This window comes from Anas acuta, chromosome 4 (assembly GCF_963932015.1).
Source record: "Anas acuta chromosome 4, bAnaAcu1.1, whole genome shotgun sequence".
In the NCBI taxonomy this organism is placed as follows: domain Eukaryota; kingdom Metazoa; phylum Chordata; class Aves; order Anseriformes; family Anatidae; genus Anas; species Anas acuta.
Genome location: NC_088982.1, coordinates 74650622 through 74673569, shown reverse-complemented (window position 1 = coordinate 74673569; position 22948 = coordinate 74650622). Strand labels below are relative to the sequence as shown.

Sequence of the window (22948 nt, the reverse complement as noted above, 5' to 3'; positions counted from 1 at the left end):
TTTTATTTCAATACTAATAACCAGGTTCTTATGACCTCATTCAAGAAACCCACAAGATTCTAACTGTTCTTTTTATATTGTGTTTGTGCCCTTTACATCATCATCTACTTCTAATAACTAATGACAATAGGTAATTACTTAACAGATGGTAAAAGCATTTTAATTGCTTTTAAGGACTACTGAGCTTTGCTGTATTTGGGGAGCATTAACTTCTGTGACTTTTCATCTTCCTCAGCTCATTCCAAGTTTGTTCAGCCATCATTAAATATTGAAGGACCTTGGCTTTTTTTTTTCTCCAGCACCACTGAACAGGAGGTTAGCAACATGCGGGTTCAGGCTGCTGTTATTTCAGATACATGACTTTTGTGAGGCCACTCTTGACACTGAGGAAGCATCGCCCTTCCCTTTTCTCTTTGGGTCTGGTCACCACATCAGCCCATGCAGCCTAGGGCCCTTGACCTTTAGTTACCAGAGATGCATCTCTCTCCTGTAGCAACATACTATCAGATCATTAAGAGGAGGCAAGGGGAAAAAAATGTCATACCTCAAAGCTAAATGGACTGAAGTCTCATTAACATCTTACATTGCATTAACACTATCTCCCAAGTGACACAGACAAGAGAAATTTCTAAATCAGAAGGGGTAAAAATGAGGAGGGAAATTCATAGTCAACACAAACACTGACCCTCTTTTGACGTACCTTGCACTTTGAATATATTGCATGTTAACCACAGTAAACGCTGGCCTAATTAGTCAAGCTACACTATACACCACCACAAATTCCACTGAATGCTTCTTCAGTTCCAATAGCTGTTTGTCTGGGATTGTATGTGAATGTGTATGACAAGCTGTGGTAAAAGACAAAAAACTGACTCAAATTTACTGTGTCACAAATTAGCAGAGTATGTCTGGAAACAAATAATTCAATTTTATGATTTCAGCTGAAATAAACTATATGGCTTTTGCATTTTGCATGAGACTGATATCTGAAATAAATAAAAAAAGGATGATTTCATCAAGTATAGGATCAACAGCCATTCTGTTATATAACTAAGGTTACAACTGATTAAGCTTTTCATTTTTTATTGAATATAAAGAGTTGCACAGAGAATACTGGATAGACCATACATGAATTCTGGTTAAGTGTGCCCAGAAGTGTGATTCATTATTAAAAATAAAAGTTTATATCTGATTTGCTACTTGAAATAAAACAGGTACATAATATGAATGTAATAAATGGATTATAAGGTAGAGGCAGTGAAATTTTTATTTGAAGTGTAAAATGTAAAGGTTTGATTGCTCTTTGGGAAAAATTCAGAGTCAGCCAAGCATAGAGAGAGGCTGCAGGCTCCATCTCTCCTTTTGCTGAGGGATGACCATTTCTCTTCTTCATACACTGGTGAGTATTTATGCTAAGGTAGCCATCAATGACTAAATGGGAGTCAGTAGCATTGCCATCTCTGACAACATTTGTTCAGTGGTCCAATACTAAAGTAACAGCTCCTGGAGTTATAAAAGACATTTTGTTCTCATAACAAAAAGTACATTTCCAACTCTACCAATCCTTGGAGAGAAGATGGCAAAAAATGTAGAATAAAAACACTCAAGAAGTGGAGTGCAGAAGAAATCAATGTTAATGATTTTTTAATATATCAACATTTATCAAGGCCCAAATTCTACTTCTGAATGCCTACCTACCTGCCTGCCAGGAACACATTTCTTCAGATTTTTACAGCGACAGTATCTTTCCACAAACATTTATACCACTGACCTCCAAGACTGTGACTGCACCTTGCAGTCAGCCCCATCCAGCGAGTCCTCAAACCAAACTGGCTTTGTCAGAGCAAGAGGCATGACCTGCTTATTTTCAACTGTATACCTCTGAGTTGCTCAGAGCACAGATATGAAACACCCATTTATATGCACTGAATCTGAAAAATTTTATTTTTCATTGAGAAGAAAATGACAGTTATTTGCCCAATGAAAACCCAAACATGACCTGCAACTTGCCTTTTTTTCAATAATCTCTAGTACATTTATTAAACTTCTGTTATGAGTGTATTGTGTTCAAACACAAAGCGAATACTTATAATCATCACCAGAAAAAAATGACTCAGGAGGTATTAATTTCTGATATACTAAGCACTTCTGCAATTCTGTTGCCATCTAGCGTCATTGTCCCATAAATTTAGAGTGTTGCCTGGAACAGTTCTGCCTTGTTTTGTAACATGGCTCCTTAAGATTTAGCAAGTTTAAGCAGATATACCTGATTGTATAGCCATTTGCGCTCACTATATTACAAAGATATGAAATACAATCTAAAAACTTTTAAATTACAACTATCTCTGCACAAATTATTAAATTGTTTTAAACAAGCAAAATCCTAGATAAAGGATTTATAAATTAGCCTAGGATTTACATGAGCTTGTAACAGATAGGGGGAAAAATGCATAAAACACAGTAAGTCTTAGCAGGTGCTATATGAACAAAGCCAGAAAAAGGACAGAATGAGGAATAATCACACATTGGGGAGACACTAGTAATTACTACGCCTGACTTTGTGTAGTTTCTACTACCTAATTTCAGATCCTCACATGCTGCACAGGATTCTCTCCTCAAAAGGACTCTGGGATTTGACTTTGTTTGTTTGCTTTTTTCTGAAGACAGATAAAACACTACAGAAGATAACAGACTGGTGTACATGCTTACTGCAAGATTTTCAAAACAGAATTCACTGCTCTTTAGAAACAGGTAAAAACAGATGCCAAAGAACCAGCTGTTTCTGCAGAGAGAGGAAAGCTGTGCTCGCAGACTGACAGCTAGTGGCACCCAGTGTGAGTGTCTCTCTCCCTGGTCTGTCAAACCCTTCCTCCAGTTTTGCCCATTTCACAACCCTCTTTCACTGTCACTCTACACCAAGTCACTCCAAAAAGTCTCCACATGTGGAAGATTGTGTGGTGAAGACAGCTAAACCTTCCTCCACACAGGCCAGCATCCAAGCATTGCTTTGAATGGATGAGCTCCAGGAAGCACTACCTCCCAAAAAACGAGGAGAAGCAGAGTATGTCCCTCAAAAACTCTTCTGGGCCGTTTTTCATTTCTGTTCCTCTTTTCTGTAAACAGTATCAGAAAGAAATACTTTTACATCTTAATGTGTCAGTGAATCAAGTGAAATTATATCATGATACACTGCCTAAATGAAAGGTATATATAATATATAGCATTCGCTCTTGCAGTCTGACAAAAGAAATGGATCCCCTTTTAAATACCATTTTTTGAAAGCTGAAATAGAAAACAGATCGTCTTCCTTTCTGAAAAAGCACAAAAGGCACAGTACTGGAAAACAGGCCTCTTCCTCAGCAATGAACTGTAACATTAACTGTAACAGTATGCACTTAGCTGACAGGAAACAACACATTTGCATTAGGCTTTACTTTTTTTTTTTCTTTTATTTTTTTTTTCCTGCAAACCTATGTTCTTTGAAGTCCTCCAAGAGCCACTAAAAGCAAGCACTTTGCAGGAGGATCCCTGAACCTTAGAGAATTAAAGCTGTGAATGGACTATCGCCTTAGTTACACTACATGATTTCCAGTCCCGGCAAGTGCACTAAGCTCATTCAGAGCAAGCCACAGATTTATTGTAATTATGAGAGCCCCAGATTGGAGCCATTTCTGAGACAAAGCACAATCAACAATCCTGAAACATTTTAGGCTTTCCATCCTTGATAAAAATAAAACATACATAGGAAGGGGAAACAAAGAAGTACCTATGGTTTGATGAAGGGCTGAAAAGCCACAGCTATCTTCTGATATTTGAACTAATCACAGTACTAAATTTTAAGCTACTACATTTTTTTTTCTGTGTTGCCACACCACCATGGCTCTGGCAGAAGGCATGTCGATGAATGTGTTTTCAAGGCTTGAGTCTAACATGATCCTGTCTTTATCTTATTGATATCATAATCCATTATTGGTGGAAACAATAATATTGAAACTATCTTTACAGCCTCTGGGTACTCCAGCAAAACCATGAGTCACATCTGTTAGAGAAAATGAGATGGTCACTGGCCATGCTTTTGCATCCTTTTCCCCATTAGGTGTCTGTTTTGCTGTTTTCCTTCCAGGGACATCTGGGAAAGGAAAGAAAGGAGACCTCACCAGTCCAGCTCCAAAGAGAAGCTGATTTGCATCTGAGATCTCTGGGTCATGGGCACTCTGGAGTTTGCTGGTGCAGAATTACTCACAGAGAGCAGAGATCATCCCTGGGGATCATCTGTATCTTAAGGGAGAAGGAAAATTCAGTACTCCCATAGATCCTGGAGTATTTGTTCTGAGGTTTCTACTGCTGAGTGCATTTGCCATTTGGATAGGGTACATGTGGGCCTGGATAATCACCTCACCAGTTTAGGAGAAACTAGCTTAAGTGATTTAACAGTGATCATAGTACAAGAATGGCTGCTCCCACCATCAGTAGAATAACTCACAAACTCAATAGATATTATTAAGACTTTGATCCATTGGCCCTTCTTTAACCAATGGAAGGAAATATAGTTACCACAAGTTACCACAAAACGGATGCTTGGAAAACCCATCTTGTGCTTTGTTTTTATGCTGCAAGGATATTTCTGGAGTGTGTCCTGCCTGACTCAGTTCAGCTTTTTGCCTGCTGAACAGGGTACAGAGCAACATACCTATTTGTACAGCTTGATGGGGGAAATAAAAGCAGTAAGGCAAAGGAGCACACAGTGATCAGCTGTCCATCAGGGACAGCGGCTGCTGAGTATTAGCTGAGCTCAGAGCACCTGGCAGCTGAGGGGAGCAAGAGCATGGTCCAGCTCCCATGCCAGCCTGCTCCATCGAGACATCCTGCAGGGAGGGGTTAGGGCTGGGCAGAGCCTCAACACTCCCAGGTACTCCCAGGTGCAACACCTTGTTGCACAAAGGAGCTCATTCACTCCTAAAAGTGTATCCAGGAATAATTTCTGTTCTACTGACCAGTTTGATCTATAACAAGCTCTATATACATTTTCTTTAATCTAATAGGTTTGCTTGCCTAACTGATACTTCCATGGAGAAGTATTTATTCTGTAGAAAATACAAAATTATTTAGAAAAGTACCAAGCAGTACTGCAAAAGTTTGAAAATCCAAAGCTCTAACAGAGGATCTGATAAGTCTGGGAAATAAACTTTATAGCATTTACTCATAATCCCAACAATCATCACAAAATAGAGGCTGTGAATCTTCTACAGACTAGCAGGATAGGGAGAAGGATAAAATGTTTGTAGTAATATCTATGTTTTTTCTATATTCTTATTTATTTATTTATTATCTTGTCTCCAACCTAGTAGAAGGAAAAATAACAAGAAAGAGGAAAAAAATAGATTAAATCAAAATTTGGTCATTAGCTAGCAGCTGAGATTCCTACAGTCTGGTGCTTAAACCTACAAGATGCATTCAGAAGCTCCATAGTACATCCACCATCTGTAATTCCAAACATAAAAGAACAGCATGAGTTGAAATAGATGTTACTGAAATAAAGATAACTCAGGGTATTATGAATTTACCCTCCTTTATTCTTCTGATTTTATATGGGTATAATGACCAGTGAAAATGTGTAGGAGCAGGTGGGTATTTCTTCTTATTTTCTTTATATGAAAACTTTAAAAAGTACTTTTAAAAGGTACAAAAGTATTGTGGCTGTGTCTATACCAACATCACCTTGATCCCTGAGTTACATACACTTGCATTTACACTTTAAGCAAGCAATCCTTTTTAATCTTGATGATGTGATATAGCAAGCATTTTGAATGAAATGATAGTTTTTACTTTTAAACATAGGTTTTCATGTAATATTATACCCCATAGACTCAATCTGTACAATTTGAATTATCTATCTGATGAAAAGGCAATCAGTTTTTCACTGGCAATATTCTGGTCTAAAATTATTTGCCGATGTAATACATATTTTGGAGAAATTGCTCAACTGAAGTTGAGCAAAGAAGTTCTTGCCATAGTAAAAGGTACCTGTAACCCCATTACTGAAAAAAAACAGTGATCTCTGAAAAAAACAGATCAGACAATTTTCTTTAAAGCTCAGCTCTTATGAAGTTTGTTTGTTTGTTTTTAATCCTTGGAAATCCATCTTCTCTAGCAGCTTGGTAATTCTTGCTCTCTCTCTACATTAAGTTAGAAGAGATTTTCTTATTCATACAAAGTGCCCATGGGAAAAAAATCAGGCTTAATTCTCCACAACAGATCTTTGAGTACAAACTTTCAGAGTCACTCTGTGTTGCTTTGAAAATTTGAAATGATGTTCTGGTTACAGCTTACAGATGGGTGTTGCTTTAGAAAGAATTTATAAGAAGATAAAGATGAATCTTATTAAGCCAAATCTCTTCATTTCTGCCCTTACACTTCAGTACATTTTGAATGTGATTTCAAGAAAGATCGTAAATGAGTCTGGACTTTCAAAGCATTGAGAAAGACACATGTGCCACTTAAAGCCTCTTTCATTACTTGAATGTTTTTAGATCTGGGAATACAAACTGTGGCTAGTTCTGGGGTAAAAGTACAGGAAAAACCTGGAAACAGCCAAAGGGATTTAGAAGTGTATGCTGATAGTAATATGAGTATTATTTGCCCCATTAAACAATGGCTGCATTTTCTTTGAGCAACATTACTGTTACACAGCTGCCTATAACGTTCATTTTAGGAAAATGAACTGCTGTGTGCCTGCCAGATTTTTGACTCAAATAGTGGATTATGATTTGGGGGAGGCAATGGATAGCATTCTTCACCCATTTGATTAAGGTTCTTTTTCATCATAAAAATTGCATCTAATGTAAAGTGACTGCACTGTATGATCTTGGAGATATGCAAGTAACACTCACTTTTGGATTAAAATAGCATCCATTTAAATGGCATGCAGAAGCATGTAGACATCTATTTTAGTGGTTTTAGCTTGTAAAAGAAAAAGATCAGAATGAAAACTGTAAAAATCATTAAATTAGTAGATATGTATGCAATACAGGTGCATTGTAGCTTACCTGGAAACTGGGGTGGACAAGATCATACAGTCCTAACTTTCCACTGCTTGGCTAAGACAAATACTGTTTGTACTGCTTCTTAAAGATACTATCAGTAAACCTAGACAAAGTATCTTGAATTTTAATAACATTTCAAAGATATTGTTTTCTTGGGATAACCACTAATCATACTGATCAACAGACCCTGTTTCCTTTTATTCTTATCTGTATCCATTTTTGCCCTCTTTCCATATAGTTGCATTAAACAGGGAAACGTGGGAGTTACCTTTTAGTTCCAGGTGTGTGCAAGCTGTAACACAATTGGGTCTGGTGGTGCCTCATACTTTTCAAAGCCTGCAATAGTAACAAAAGCACATTAACAAATGATACAGCAACAAGCATGCCAATTAAAAATATATATTTATTTTTTTTTGAGAGTCATCACGCGGCACTTGCAGGGCCAGCAGGCGATCAGGCCCAGTCAGCACGGGTTTATGAAAGGCAGATCCTGCTTGACAAACCTGATCTCCTTCTATGACAAAGTGACGCGCTGGGTGGATGAGGGAAAGGCTGTGGATGTGGTCTACCTTGACTTCAGCAAGGCTTTTGACACCATCTCCCACAGCATTCTCCTCAAGAAACTGGCTGCTCTTGGCTTGGACTGGCGCACGCTTTGTTGGGTTAGAAACTGGCTGGATAGCCGGGCCCAAAGAGTCATGGTAAATGGAGTCAAGTCCAGTTGGAGGCCAGTCACTAGTGGCGTTCCCCAGGGCTTGGTGCTGGGGCCAGTCCTCTTTAATATCTTCATCAATGATCTGGACGAGGGCATTGAGTGCACCCTCAGTAAGTTTGCAGATGACACCAAGTTAGGTGCATATGTCGATCTGCTTGAGGGTAGGAAGGCTCTGCAGGAGGATCTGGATAGGCTGCACTGATGGGCTGAGGTCAACTGTATGAAGTTTAACAAGGCCAAGTGCCGGGTCCTGCACCTGGGGCACAATAACCCCAAGCAGAGCTACAGGCTGGGAGATGAGTGGTTGGAGAGCTGCCTGGCAGAGAAGGACCTGGGAGTGATGGTGGACAGTCGGCTGAATATGAGCCAGCAGTGTGCTCAGGTGGCCAAGAAGGCCAACAGCATCCTGGCTTGTATCAGAAACAGTGTGACCAGCAGGGCTAGGGAGGTGATCGTCCCCCTGTACTTGGCTCTGGTGAGGCCGCACCTCGAGTACTGTGCTCAGTTTTGGGCCCCTCGCTACAAGAAGGACATTGAGGTGCTCGAGCGAGTCCAGAGAAGGGCGACGAAGCTGGTGAGGGGCCTGGAGAACAAGTCCTATGAGGAGCGGCTGATGGAGCTGGGCTTGTTCAGCCTGGAGAAGAGGAGGCTCAGGGGCGACCTTATTGCTCTCTACAGATACCTTAAAGGAGGCTGTAGCGAGGTGGGGGTTGGTCTGTTCTCCCACGTGCCTGGTGACAAGACGAGGGGGAGTGGGCTAAAGTTGTGCCAGGGGAGTTTTAGGTTGGATCTTAGGAAGAACTTCTTTACTGAAAGGGTTGTTAGGCATTGGAACGGGCTGCCCAGGGAGGTGGTGGAGTCACCGTCCCTGGAAGTGTTTAAAAGACGTTTAGATGTAGAGCTTAGGGATATGGTTTAGTGGAGGACTGTTAGTGTTAGGTCAGAGGTTGGACTCGATGATCTTGAGGTCTCTTCCAACCTAGAAATTCTGTGATTCTGTGATTCTGAGAATAAAGTGCCAGTTGCTATCCAGAAGAGCTTACCTAACAAATCAGGAAAAATCTTCTGTTTTGGAGTGTGCAGCACAGCTTTGCTAATAAAAGGCTCTCAGAGCTTAGATAATACTGAGTATAAACTTCCAGCATTTTACAGTCCTCTGACCTGACCTAGCAATCTGAAAATACAGATTTGCCAATTACCAGGCAATGCATTTCCCCAACTGCTAACAGAAATGTATGTCACAAAAATATATCTGTCAGAATGTTTCTTACTGTAACACTACTTAAACACTAGCAGAAAGGGAGAAAAAAGAAAACTGCATTATACAAATAATAATAATAATTAAATCACGGTTAAGATTCAAAAGGTTAGCTTGTAAAAGAGCACAGTATATGTCCATAGACCCAAGAATTCAGAATATACAGCATTCAGAAATTTTCTGCCAGCGCTCTATATTCTTTGCCTTTAAGAAATTTTGATACATCAACAGCCATATGCTGGATTTACTGGATTGTGCTGATTTCAGTAACATTTTGCTTTTGATGAGAAAAATCTAAGAGATCTAAAAACCTACATGATGTTTCAAGATGAATTTTCACTTAAAAATGTATAATAAATATGCAGAAACCATTGGATTAAACAAAAATGATTTTATCAAAATTTCTCCAGCAATACCATGAAGAATTGTAAATTCTGTACTACAGAAATATAAGTACGGGAGGAGAAAAATAAACTTGCAATGAAGAAGATCAAGGCTTCACTACTGTTTGGTGAATAGATTTTTTTCCACTGACCACACAGCATCATTGCAGAATTTTCTCAATTTGTCAGGGTGTATTAAACATTATATATATTATTAAATTATATATATTATTAAATATATGAATATATAGGATACCTTCATCTAAATATTATTGACTCTGCTTCAGTGAATGAGAAATGGTTAAATGACCTCTTGAGGTAATTTCTAGCTACAAATATGCTTTCTAGAGTAAATGAATACTGCAGAGTCCTGCTTTATAACAAAAGACATATCTTCAAGTACTTTTGTGCCCTTTAAAAATATGATAGCACCTAACAGAATGCTTAGTAATATGTAGAGCATTGTTTCTTAATTCAGATTCATCTAGATAAGAGTAAGTTACCTGATCCGTGCATGCATTTTTGAAAAACAGACTAAATACATGAGTCTCTTGGAAATCTCCCCAAATTTTGGAGTTACTAGTTAAATGGGCAAGCTCTTTAGACATACTCCATTGAAACAATTGAGATTACAGAGTAATTTGGGATCTTGCTTCCATATTAACTAGAGTTATTAAAACAGCCATTTTCAAAAACAGTATGCTACTTTGTTATAAAGTTGTATTTACCAGGGCGCAATATAATATATCGATTGATATTAGGAAAATATTTGGGGAAATTCCAAAAGAAGTAAATTATCTTGGAATGAAGGACTTCCTGACTCAGAATTATGGTGCAGGTATTGGTAATCTGTTTCTAGAGTGAATAATCATAACCATTCCATGAGTAACAAGTCTCCAAATAGGTTCCAGTGAAATATTCATAGAATTGAACTGATCTTTGTTTCCGATCCCCTGTTGAACCTGTAGATTCTTTTATTTTATGTCTTCCAGCAACATTGGTGCTGTTTTAAGCAACTTGATACCTATATTTCTGAGAATGAAAGAAACAAGGGAAATTGCACTTTGACCCTGATTTATGAAAGAACTTGCCTTATTTTTAACCCATAAAGAGTACATTCATCTTTTGTTATAGAAAAAGCCAATTAAGAAAATTTTCCAGGTACGTTTTTTTTTTTTTTGAGATGAGAATTCAGCTACTGCCATCTATTGATACATTGCGAAGGGTCGCTGGAGGAGCAGATCTTCATTGTATCTTTTCTAAGAGTACTGTAAAATATCAGGGGTGAGAAGAGGACACTGAAAGAATGATTCTCTTTCCCAGCAGTGAAACCATGATTTGGGGAGGTAAGATAATATCAGTAGTAATTTGAGGGTTAGGTAAAGTCATGAGCTGCTTTTAATCTTCCAACATGAAGGACAACATACATAAGGGAAGTCTGTTGCTAAATGACCTATCTAATAAACATGTCTGATATGCATGTTTGCACTGTTCTCATTAGTTCATATTCAGGTGTGTTGGCCTATGTTCGGCTCTTTAATAACAGCCCCATCTCACCGGACACGTTAATTCCCAAAGCCTTTGGAAAACAGCCTGTGTTTCCAACCATCTGTGGGAGGAATGCACTGACCTCAATTAATTAACTGAAATCAAACCAGTTTAATAAATGAACAAGACCAAAGACATAAATGCACTGAATCAGAAAAAGAAGTGAGTTGTGACTTTTAGCAAAGCCTGGACTACATGATAAAGAAAAAACCACGAACTTCATGAAACTGCCACAACAGTCAAGAAGTGCAGTTCAGTCAAAACAAGCTCATGGGAGTGAAGGGGAAAGCAGGGAAGGGTCTGAGGTGGAATCTAGTAATTTCATGCTATTGCCTATCACAGCAAATCCTTCAACATTTATTTTTCTCTCTCTTGTGCTGAACAGCAATAGCACTCATTAAATCCTCTTTTCTAAGAAGCAAGGTCTGACATCTATATAATACACCTAAGGGCTTTTTGAATATTATCGCTCTCCCTTTCTCAAATGAATAACAAGGCCATTTCCAGGTTTTCATGAAAATTTCTTTTCTCACTGCCTCTCTCCTCTTCAGTCGATCATGCACAAACAAGATTTTTGCCCTTCAGAAAACAAGCTTGGCTTATCTGTACAGAAATCTGCTTTATTAATTTGTTTTCAGCTGAGTATACAAAATATCTGCTGCACACTTCCTGCATTTTGTCAACATCTTGCTAATTACTTAAATGACACAGTTTTCTTTTTTCTTTTTTTTTTTTTTCTTTTTTAATGAAACATGTTGGAGAGAGGGAGAGTCTGTCTTCAGTTACTCATTTCATTTATTCAAATTACAGCTTTCCAATCCAATACTGCAGAAAAAAATACTCCAGGGTAAATTTGGAAGTCTGTTTCATTATGATCCCTTAAGTATAATGTAATTAGAATCATGCCATGAATGAATAACAGTTTAGAAGCAATTATTTAATGACTAGGTGAATTTCTACCTCACAGCAAATATTTCTCACATTTCTGTCTGCTAGACATTTCAGCTGGTGTTAAGAAGATTAGAGAGATTAAATAGACATTTATTATCATGAAAGGAAACCAATAGCAATCTTACTCTTTGTTTGAGGAAGCAGAACAGGGGGAGTTGTGGACAGCTGTAGATTCTGCAACACAAGCTGCTATTTAACAGAGGCCTGATGCAAAGATTCTTGAAGACTTGATGTATCCACTGGATCAGATCCTTCAAAAGTTGTGGATCCTCTGTTTGTGATCAGTCTCTTGGAAGAAACAACACAGGCACAGGCTGAATGTGAGGTTGGGGGGCTACTCAAAGAGAAGGGAATTAGAAAGGTGGAAATATACCAGGTAGAAATAAACCACACCATAATGGTGTGGTTTAACACAGAAATATGATGAACACTGAGAAAATGGAAGGCAATTAGCCCACAAAACAGTTAATTGCTCTACAATCAAAAGGCTAGAATGGAGATTATACTGCTAAACCAGCTTTGAGCTCATTATCCTCACTCTCTGCCTGAGTTACAGCTTCCAAAGAGCCCAGACTTTCTTGTGTGGATTCAGGGTAGTCCTGTTGCAAGAGACCAGGTACAGTGGTGAGCTTCCAGGATTGCTATAGATTTCAGGACAGATGATTTCCTGATAAACTGGGGGGGGGGGGGAGGAAGGGAGAGAGAGAGACAATCAGAACTGTACTGTTTTTTAAAATTATAGAAATTGTATCATTTAAATATTATAGACTAAACACATTTAAACAACCTCTTTACCCATTGAAAGGGATTCTGCCCTTCCTAATTAGGATTGTGCAGTTCAACATCCATTCTTTACCATACCATGCGAAAAGTTACAAATAAACAGTGCATTACTAGTTGCTTCTTCACTTCAACACTATACAAGAATAACAAGTCTTTTAGTCTTCAACATGAAAATGTAGCTCCATACAATATCTGTGGTGGAATTGTCATTTCAAGGCCTTGAAGCTCACCAAGAACGTGTCCTTCCTTTCTTTACTATTATACTTATTTCCCTTTAAAAATAACAGTTACAATAATTATTATTGTAACAGTTTGCACATAATCTCCTGAGAATAAATACCCATGTAATGAACCTGAAATGATATGGTAATTTCTTAATTCAAAATAATTACATGGCTATTTGTGCCCTCTAAAATAAGGTATTACTTATTCAGCCCAAACAAATTGCTATTTGCCCAGGTTTTGAACTCTGGTAAACAGTAGCATAACAGTCAGCTGAATACAAACCCTGAAAAAAATTATTTTAGATGCTTATTTACACAGAAGCAGAAACAAATATTTGTCAAGCCAACAAGCATACTTTAGTACAACCAAGGGAAAAACAACAGAAAGGCCTTGAAAACAGGGCTGAAAACGCAGCCAAGTCAGAGTGCTACAAAGGCACCAGCTGGCACAAAGTCACCTAGGTGCCTGCTATAAAGCCTTACAAACTTGAAAAATTAAAGATAAAAAAGTGGAATTTGTTTGGTTTATTTTGGCTTGTTTGCATCTAAGTTAACTGCATATCTTCCTATATCACCTGGAGACACAGACAGGAAAGTCACCAGAGGGGTTGAAACTGGAAGGAAAGAGAGACTTTCAAGCTATTGATTTCTCTAAATCAATAACAAGTCTTCCACTGGTTTTAATGGAGGCTGGAGAAGGCCTAGATTTTGGAGCACTAATAAAAGATTAAAAGTCACCTTGTTCTAAATGGCAAAGAATGCTTCTCATTTACTTTAATAACATAAGCTACAGCCACAGGCACTCATGACTATTGACTGCTAAATGGTAATTCTCTGTTTTCTCAGTCTGGAAGAATAACTAATAATGAAGGACTTGCAAATGGATTGGTGCTGCTTCATATGAAGACAGAGCCCTTCAAAATCCAGAGTGGACATCAAGTACTTCCCAGACATGCATGAATATGTGCCATGTATTTTCTACATGAGTAAATTAAATTGTGCACTACTTTTCATCTGTGATGATTAAATATTTGGGCCTGCAATGAAAATTAAATCCACACTTGATTTTGTATTTCTATGCTGCACAGCTACTCTTATTTCTCTTTTTGTTTAAACACACTGGACTGAGTTTTATACTGGTATTTGTTCTTGGAGTTACTGATTTCACTCACAGAAGTATATGCAAGATCTGGCATGCTGTTTCCTGCTTCCAGAAAAAAAATGAGAATCAGATGAATTCTGATCCATTCAAATTGCATACATCATGGGTGAGAAACAAAACTCAGTAATCAACATTTCTACTTAAAATCATAGGCAACACAGAATAATCTAAAGAAAAAATATTTTCAGAGGGTGATAGATTATAAAGAAGATGTAATACAGGCTTTGTTTTTGCAAATGTTTTCAACTTAGAACAGGGTGCCTCAGGCTACTTTGTACTCTTTCATGCAAGGTCAACTTAATTCAAACTTGATTTTTGCTAAGGTTGCCTTGATATTTTGCATACCAATATTGTTTTAGGTGCTCTTGATAGTTACATATTTTCATGAGAATATTGCTGAGATATTGCTGAGTCCCTTAGCTAAAGCTCTCTACATTTTTCTACATGGATTCTTTCAAAACACCTCAAAACACCACAAGGAAAAGAGGAAAAGTAAAAAAAAAAAAAAAAAAAAAAAAAAAAAAAGGGTTTGGGTAATGGTAAATGGCATTGAATTTAGTAGCTTGTGATAGCACAGTAGTAAATAACCCCACCATTGTTACTTGTAAACAGCAGCAAAAATTGCCCATAACTTCTTTGGTCAGTCTCACATTTTTATGATACAAGATTTTTAACAACTTGGCTACATTTAACATGCTATTACTGGTAGCTCTAATGGGAGTTACATCACTGGGTTTAGCATCCAACACCCCAGTACTAGCAGTACATGTGTCAGAACAAAACAGAATATCCCAAGTTGGAAGGCATCCACAAAGATCAAGTCCAACTCCTGACTCTATACAGGACTACCTAAAAACTAAGCCATATGTCTGAGAGCATTGTCCAAAAGCTTATTGAACTCCAGTAGGTTTAGAGCCATGACCAATTCTGTGGGGAGCCCAACCATACTCCTGGTGAAGAACCTTTTCCTAATACCCAGCCTGAACTTCCAATGACTCATATCCATGCAGTTCCCTCAGGTCCTGTTCCTGTCAGCAGAGAAGGGCCTGCTCCTCTGCTCCCCTCGTGAGGGAGCTGCAGGCTGCCATGAGGCCTCACCTCAGTCTCCTCTTCCCTAGTCTGAACAAACCAAGGGACCTCAGTCATTCATCATACATCTTGCCCTCTAGGTCCTTTACCATCTTTGTTGCCCTGCTTTGGACACGCACTAATAATTTTATATCCTTCTTATATTGTGGCACCCAAAACTGCACACAGTGCTTGAGGTGAATGCAGGTGCCTTTGCAAGTTTTGAGTGATGACATCCAAATTATCTTGAACATTGTCGTGGTTCCGCCCAAGTGGGCAGCCGAGCACCACCACAGCCACTCTCTCACTCCCCCTCCTCAAAGAGGAACGGGGAGAAAATATGTGAAAAGGGCTCAAAGGTTCAGATAAAGACAAGAAGATCACGCAGTAATTATTGTAACGGGCAAAACAGACTCTGCATAGGGAGATAGTAAGATTTATTGCTTATTACTAACAAGCTAGAGAAGTGAGAAACAAAGGAAAGAAACCAAAAGCACCTTTCCCCCCCTCCACCCTCTTCCACCTCCTCCCCCCGAGCGGCGCAGGGGAAATGGGGGAATGGGGGTTATGGTCAGTCTACAGCACTTCTTCTCTGCCGCTCCTTCTCGGTCACTCTCGTCCCCTGTGCTGTGGGATCCCACCCACAGGATACAGTGCTTGATGAACTGATCCTGCGTGGCTTCCCACAGGCAGCAGCTCTTCCAGAACTGCTCCAGATATGGGTCCGTACCACGGGGTCCATCCCTCAGGAGCAAACTGCTCCAACCTGGCTCCCCCATGGGCAGCAGCTTCTGCCAGGTCACCTGCTCCTGCATGGTCTCCTCTCCACGGGCTACAGGTCCGGCCCAGAATTTGCTCTGGCAGGGGTCTTCCACAGGCGGCAGCCTCCGTCGGTGCAGGGCCACCTGCTCCACCGTGGTGTCCTCCACAGGCTGCAGCGTGGAATCCTGCTCCACCGTGGTACTCCATGGGCTGCAGGGGGACATCCTGCTTCACCATGGTCCTCACCACAGGCCGCAGGGGACTTCTGCTCCGGCGCCTGGAGCACCTCTCACCCTCCTTCTTCACTGACCTTGGCGCCTGCAAGGCTGTTCCTCCCAAAATACCACCAGCACCAGCTTAGCTCACACCACTGTTGCACTTGCCCTGTTCCTTGCGAAGCTGACCTGTCGTTGGTTCTGCAGTGTCCTCCTACAACACATAACTTGGATGACAGATTAATTTTCTCCCAGTGTTAAATATCCTTGAGGCACACACTTGATATCCCCATCTTTCTGCATTACCCACCAGGCATACCCTGGTCCTTGGGCAAAGACAATCCCACAAGTGGTTTTGCCTTTTCCCATGGCAGGGGCAACCCACACCACCTTCCCCATCCACTTTCCCACATGCACTACAGGGACTTTAGCTTCTTCCACAGTGTGTAGGGATTTTGTTTCAGCAGGATCAGGACGGCTGTCAGACCCCCTGTTGTTAACCAGCCAAGTGGCCTCTGGTAGATTTATATCCCAATGTTTCCACGTCCCAGCACCCAATGCTTGCAGCATAGTTTTTAACAGTCCATTGTACCTCTCAACCTTCCCAGAGGCTTGTGGGTGATAAGGGATGTGAGCTAAGCTGGTGTTGGTATCAAGAAAACCAGCTTCGCCTGCCCTGAGTGACCACTTTGACAAATGAAGCTGAAACCATCAACAGTTTTTATGAACATTTTGGGAAAAGACCTGTGGAATAAAGGGAAGTACAGACATATAAATGCTTCAATGGGCAGAGAACAATGGTGATGAGAACATCTATATATTAAACTGTACCTGATTGTGACAAGCATATCAGCTGAAGGTTCAGTTTTTATTCTATTGTGTATTGTTACATCGTCTTGAATAAATGTATTTTACCCATCTCAGTGATATTGCTTGTTTCAGCTTGTTTGGTTTTAATTCAGGCCTGAGCTGCTCCATAATCATTTGTTCACGTTTATGAGATTGCACATTGTTGACTAATAGCTTCATTTTGCTGAGTTTCCATTTATTACTATCACAGTTACAGCTGGTTTTAAATTTTTGTAACTTGCCTATCCTAGCATGAATCTAATTTCATTGACGTTTAACACTGATCCTGAGGGCTCCTCTTTGACTGTTTGTCACCCAAAGATCAAATACTTTTGCTGCTGACTTTTAAAATCAATTATAATCTCGCAGGATTTGGCTGAGAGGATAACCCAAAGTGAAAGGCAGTGAGTCTTAAGAGAGAGTTTCCCGATGCATTAAATGAGAATGATTTTCTATGTGCGGAAACAAAAGATCTGGTAAAGAAAAAAAAAAAAAGAGCAAAGTGTTTTCTGAGATACATAGAAAATGTGCATAAATCCATCTTGCTGTTCCTGAATGTTAGGATCTGTTATAATAGAGGACAATCTGGCAAAGTGATGGAGAGACACTGTTACAAAACACATTCATGTCTTCTTAAGGTAGCCCTTCCTCTATCTTTAAACACTTCAGTTTTTCCTGTGACACATTCTATCTTTGGTTAATTTAACAAAACAAAACAAAAAGTTAAATGAATCCTATTAATAAATCCCTTTAACTTAATAGAAATTAAAAATCCAATTAAACTGCAATTTAACATTTCCACAACAATATTTCACAGAATCACAGAATGGCCGAGGTTGGAAGAGACCTCGAAATATTGTCTATTCCAACTCTTCTGCTGAGCAGGATCACCTACAGAACATTGTGCAAGATGACATCTGGGTGGGTTTTGAGTATCTCCAGAGAAACATACTTCACAACTTCTCTGGGCAACCCATTCTAGTGTTTGTCACCCAATATTTCCCTCTCTGTTTACCAGATTTTTTAGCTTCATTAATTGAATCTGAACTAAATTTCCAAGTTAAAAAATAAAAAAAATTAAAAAAATGAGGCAAATTGAAGTACTGCACTACGTATTTACTTATTTATTTATTTTGTGAATAGATAAATGCCTTCACTTTCCAAGTCATTTTCTTATCTATATAACTGACAAATACAGATTACTGGAATCCTTGAAAAAATATACAATAACTTAATGGAACTGGCAAACATTTTCTTGAAAATACCTTTTCACACTATGAACAATAATTCTACTTCAAATTCACAGGAAGAATGTACATTTGCTTCACACTTTAGGTTGAAAAACATTTTAAGGTATTGAATTTGAAAATTGTTAGAAAAATTATTCACCTATGGATAAGCAGAAAGGTCACTAAAAACACATTTAAAACTGATGTATTTTAAAAGCTTATTTCTGCTGCATACTGAATAATCACAGAAAATAGGCATAAAAGTGTAAGGCCTTTTGTCTAGCAATTCTTAGTAACGAGTTGCTCTTATGTGATCGATAATAGAGAAGAAGCTAGTGGAAAGACAGAGCCAGAAGGTAGAAAACAGTGATGGAGAAGCAACACACAGGAAGACAGAAGAGCTGCAAATAGAAATCTCATAGAACTTAAGGAGAAGACCAGATGGGCTGGCAGAAAAAGCTACTCAGAGAAGCCCAAGATAATATAATTGCTTAATTGGCTAGCACGTCTGAGCAAGGAACTGCAGGATTGCCCTTTACTTGTCTTTCCAGGCCACAGATCACTTTAAGAAGCTTCTTTTTAGCCCTTCTGCTTTTCAGTTACTCCCTCCCCCAGTTGTGAACCTTCCCATAAATGAGAAATAGTCATTACAGAAGCAATCCAGCAGTCCTGAGAGACAGAGGGTGACCTTTCCTGGTGCATAAATTGACATCAGATGCAATTTCAGAACTTGAAGGAAATAATTTCATGTAAAAAATATGTTTGGAAATATTTTCCAAATGTCAGGTTTTTTTCTTCAGAAAATGGGGTCTTGCATCTGTTTTGTTGTTGTTGTTTTAAATCCAAATTGCAACAATTTATTTTATTAAACAGGACAGTGTCTTTTGCTTAAAAATCAATGAAATTCAACTGCATTTTCTTAGAATATTGCCTGCTGGGAATTTGGACATTTCTGCACAAGCGAGCAAGAGTTTCAAATTACAGCAGATGATTTAGTCATGTAGGTCATGATCTAGGTATATATATGTAGGTATTTCAGTCACTTCATCCTGGGAGGAGTATTTCTCAGCACCACAGAGAAAATTGGAGGCCAGGCAACAATGGCAATACAATATGTCTGCATGCTGATCAGCTCACGAACAAAAGAAAATGAACCACTTCGGTTCCAGGAATGCAATGCTTGATTTCAATCAAAAATGCCAACACAAAATATGTCAACATCTCTAAATGAACGTTCTTTGAAATCTCCATATTCTGCAGGCAGGCTTTAAAACTCCACATTCTCTCAAATGAAAGCAAACCCTGAAATATCCTTGGGAAGGAAAATACGCAGTTTCTTCTAATCCACTTGTTTCTACTCCCCATTTTCAGAACACATCTTAAATAATGGAGGCTCTTAGCAGGGAGGTCAGAGAACGTTACAAAATGTTTAAGAGATAATCTGAGCTCCATGGTAAGAGTAGAAAAGACATGAATCTAGGGAACCCTACCAGAGGAATGAAAATCAAAATTTTATTTGGGGTAGAATCTTTGTAAATGAAATCTCAACAGAAATAAACACACATATAATGTAACTGTTATTGCACACACAAACACTAAAAGCAAATTCACAAAGATGTCCTGCTGTCAGAACTCAGCATTAATTTACTTTGCAATTCCAGTCAATTTGTTATCTCAAATGCCCTCAATTAAAATGTTTTATCTGATATAGGGTGAATTAAAACAATCTTTTTATTCTGACAATAGAGATGCACTTAGTGGCATATAAAAGAGTAACTTAATGGGTACTTAATGGCCTGAAGCTTTAAATGAACAAATCATAAATTAAAGCTTTTGTAGCCTTTTATGCTTTCCCATTTGGATTCTAAAAATACAATTTGCATTCATTACATAGGGCTGATATACAGTACCTTGTTTCCCAATGACATTCAGCTGCATCACAATATTTGCTTGATGCTGTTGCCTTTTGAAGAGCTTTTAATGTAAGGTCTAGGTCATATCCCTTCCCTGTGGAAGATGGACAGAATGATTTTAAACTTCTCTGGGAAACTCTGAATTTGCTGAAGTACCTAGTTTCTGAGCAGTCACTGACAATAAATCCATTTCTTCCTCTTCAGTGCACTTGATAATTTCAAACGAGGCAGTAGGGGGTGGATTTTCAAAACATCATGTGAAATCTGAGTGCAGAGCTTTGATAAGTAAATAATAGCCTTGCATGTGCCACTTTCTTTCAGTGACCATTCTTCTTATTTTTGTGACACTACCTGAAAGAAATACCTTACAAAAAATAAACCTAAAAAAAAAAAAAAAAACACCTTTTGTTTTCTTTCCTAAATATTTTGTTTGTATTTTAAAGTGCTTTTCTATTTGTTTTTCACATCTGAATACTCACTGTAGTTAACCAGGCAGTCTCAAACTACAACACCTATATGTCACAGAAAACAAACCAGGAAAAACAAAACAAAACAACAACAAAACCCCTGAAAATTAAGCAGGAATATATGTAAGTTCTTAAGCACAGCAATACCTGTACTCTAAAGTGAATTCAACATGTCCTTAGACTCTACATCAATACCTGGCAGCTGTTAGTTTATGTCCTGGTCCTTCTTCCTGTGATAGGAAAGGTGACACCATGGACACCATGCTCCCCACCATCCTCAGCCACAGCTAGATGGAAAAGGTCCATGGGAGGTAACCATGACAGTCTTTTACATGCTGTTTGGAAAGGGTAGGAAAAAAAGTCACAACAGATTTCCCTCTAAATTTTATTTAAGGTATTTATAAAATAAACAGTGTCTTGCTAAAGCACATACACCTCACATTGCTCAGTAGTTGCTACCAGCTTTCAACACAGTACCTGCTTTAAATGCAGCAAAACCAGGAGTTCACAGAATCATACCACTTAATTTTCGACTTCGCCCTAGCAGATTTATGCTGTTTTGTGCAGAGAGGGTTAACAGTGCTGCTCCACAGGCAACTTACATATGGGACCCTGAAAAAAACAGGGTAGAGGAAAGGAGGAAACTGACTGTCATGTATCACCTTGCCCCTGCACGTACAAAGCATGAAGTCTCTTGCTGGCCTTTCCTCTAAACCCCCAGTAACAAAGCCTGTCTTCCCATCATTTCTGTCTAATAGACTGCTCTTAAATCTGTCCAAATAGGAAGACAGTTCTGGTAGTAACTAAGGTGTTTTTTTGTTTTGTTCTAACCAGTAATTATACAATTATACCTCATGTAATGCTCTTTTTTTTTTTTTTTTTTTTTTTTTTGTTGTTGTTTTTGTTTTTGTTTTTTTTTTTTTTGCTAAGAGTTCTCCCTGGACAGATAGAATCAGAATCAATCACCTTGTCGAGGAGTCATTCTTATACACAAATACTGCTGCTGCTTGAATCCTGCACATTATTCAGTCTCTCGTCTTCCTGAGTCACTGAGGTTTTCAGTATATCAGTAATTTGGTGATTAAAAAAAACAAAACAAAACAAAACAAAAAAAAACACACGCACATTCATGTATATATATTTAGAGATTCATTTTGTGTTATAAATATTCTCTTTTTATAAGAACATTTACCTAAATAAAAATAATTCCTAAACAGAAATGATTTACCTAAATAAAAATAATTCCTAAACAGAAATGTTCCAGGCTAAAAATATCAAAACCAGAAGAACTTCATTGTTTACTCAATATGCTTTGAAGTTCTAAAATAGAATTTGTACCTTTTTTCTAAATTAAGTAATGTAATTAATTTTAATACTATGGAAAGAATTTTAATACGACTACCAAAAATTTGTTCTAACAATTTCAAACAATTTCCTATTTTTTCACTTCTGAATTACTTTCAAACATCCTGTTTTATCTTTCTGTTTATCATTGCTATCTGTTGACAAGGCATTTTCAGATGTTTTTGATGGTTACTCATAAATGAGGATTGGGGGATTTGTTGTCCTATAATATGGTGTGCTTCCAATTTTTCATCATGTACTGCATTATTAGTATTTACCTCAATTTTATATACACTGCCATGTCTGGGTCATTTCAGTCTTTACTGCCTTCTGTGCAGTTTCCTCCCTGTAAAGATCTAGGTTTGCAATAATTCTCCCAACTGATTAGTTTTGAAAGTACCATATTGCATTTCTTCTTGTTCTCTCTCATGTCTATTTTCAGCTTCTATACTGCAAGCCTAATGGGATTATATAATAACAATATTAGTATCTCAAATGATATCTGAGATCCTCTTATTTATTTATTATATCTATCATAGAATCATAAAGGTTGGAAAAAATCTCCAAGATCATCTGGTCCAACCATCCCATCCCCCTACCACTGATATTACCCACTAAACCATGTCCCTAAGAACCACATCTAACCTTTCCTTAAACACCCCCAGGGACACATTGACTATCATTAGCCAATGAACTTCTTTATTCCCCCATAAATAGCATGGGCTATTTTCTTTTTCCCAAAACTTTATTGCACTGAAGCAATAAAGCAATAAACACACCTTCTGGTAGCTACTAATATTAAAAGGTGCTTCCTATGTTAGCTCTTCACAGGGAGAGGAGTAGGACGAAGGGAGTCCAGTCTCCCATCTGTAATGCTTGGAGATTCACATGATAGAGAAACAAACACTTCAAATCACTTGAGAGCAGATTTACTACCTATCGCACTGTTACAAATCGCCGAGTCCCAAAATAGGATTATAATCAAAGTTTACAATTTATTAAAAGAATAGAGGTAAGCAAACAGCGCTGGGTGC

The 22948-nt window shown here is 38.3% G+C and overlaps 1 long non-coding RNA gene across 1 annotated transcript in view; it reads right to left on the bottom strand.

The window, feature by feature from the left end:
* The window catches only part of LOC137856555 (uncharacterized), a 245401-nt gene extending 223936 nt beyond the window's left edge, over positions 1 to 21465 (bottom strand). The window contains exons 1-2 of the long non-coding RNA XR_011096582.1: positions 20766 to 21465; positions 15939 to 20197 (exon numbers count right to left, since the gene is read on the bottom strand). This is a non-coding gene — a long non-coding RNA (uncharacterized lncRNA). The remainder of the gene's footprint in view (positions 1 to 15938; positions 20198 to 20765) is intronic.
* Positions 21466 to 22948: the final 1483 nt, after the last annotated feature.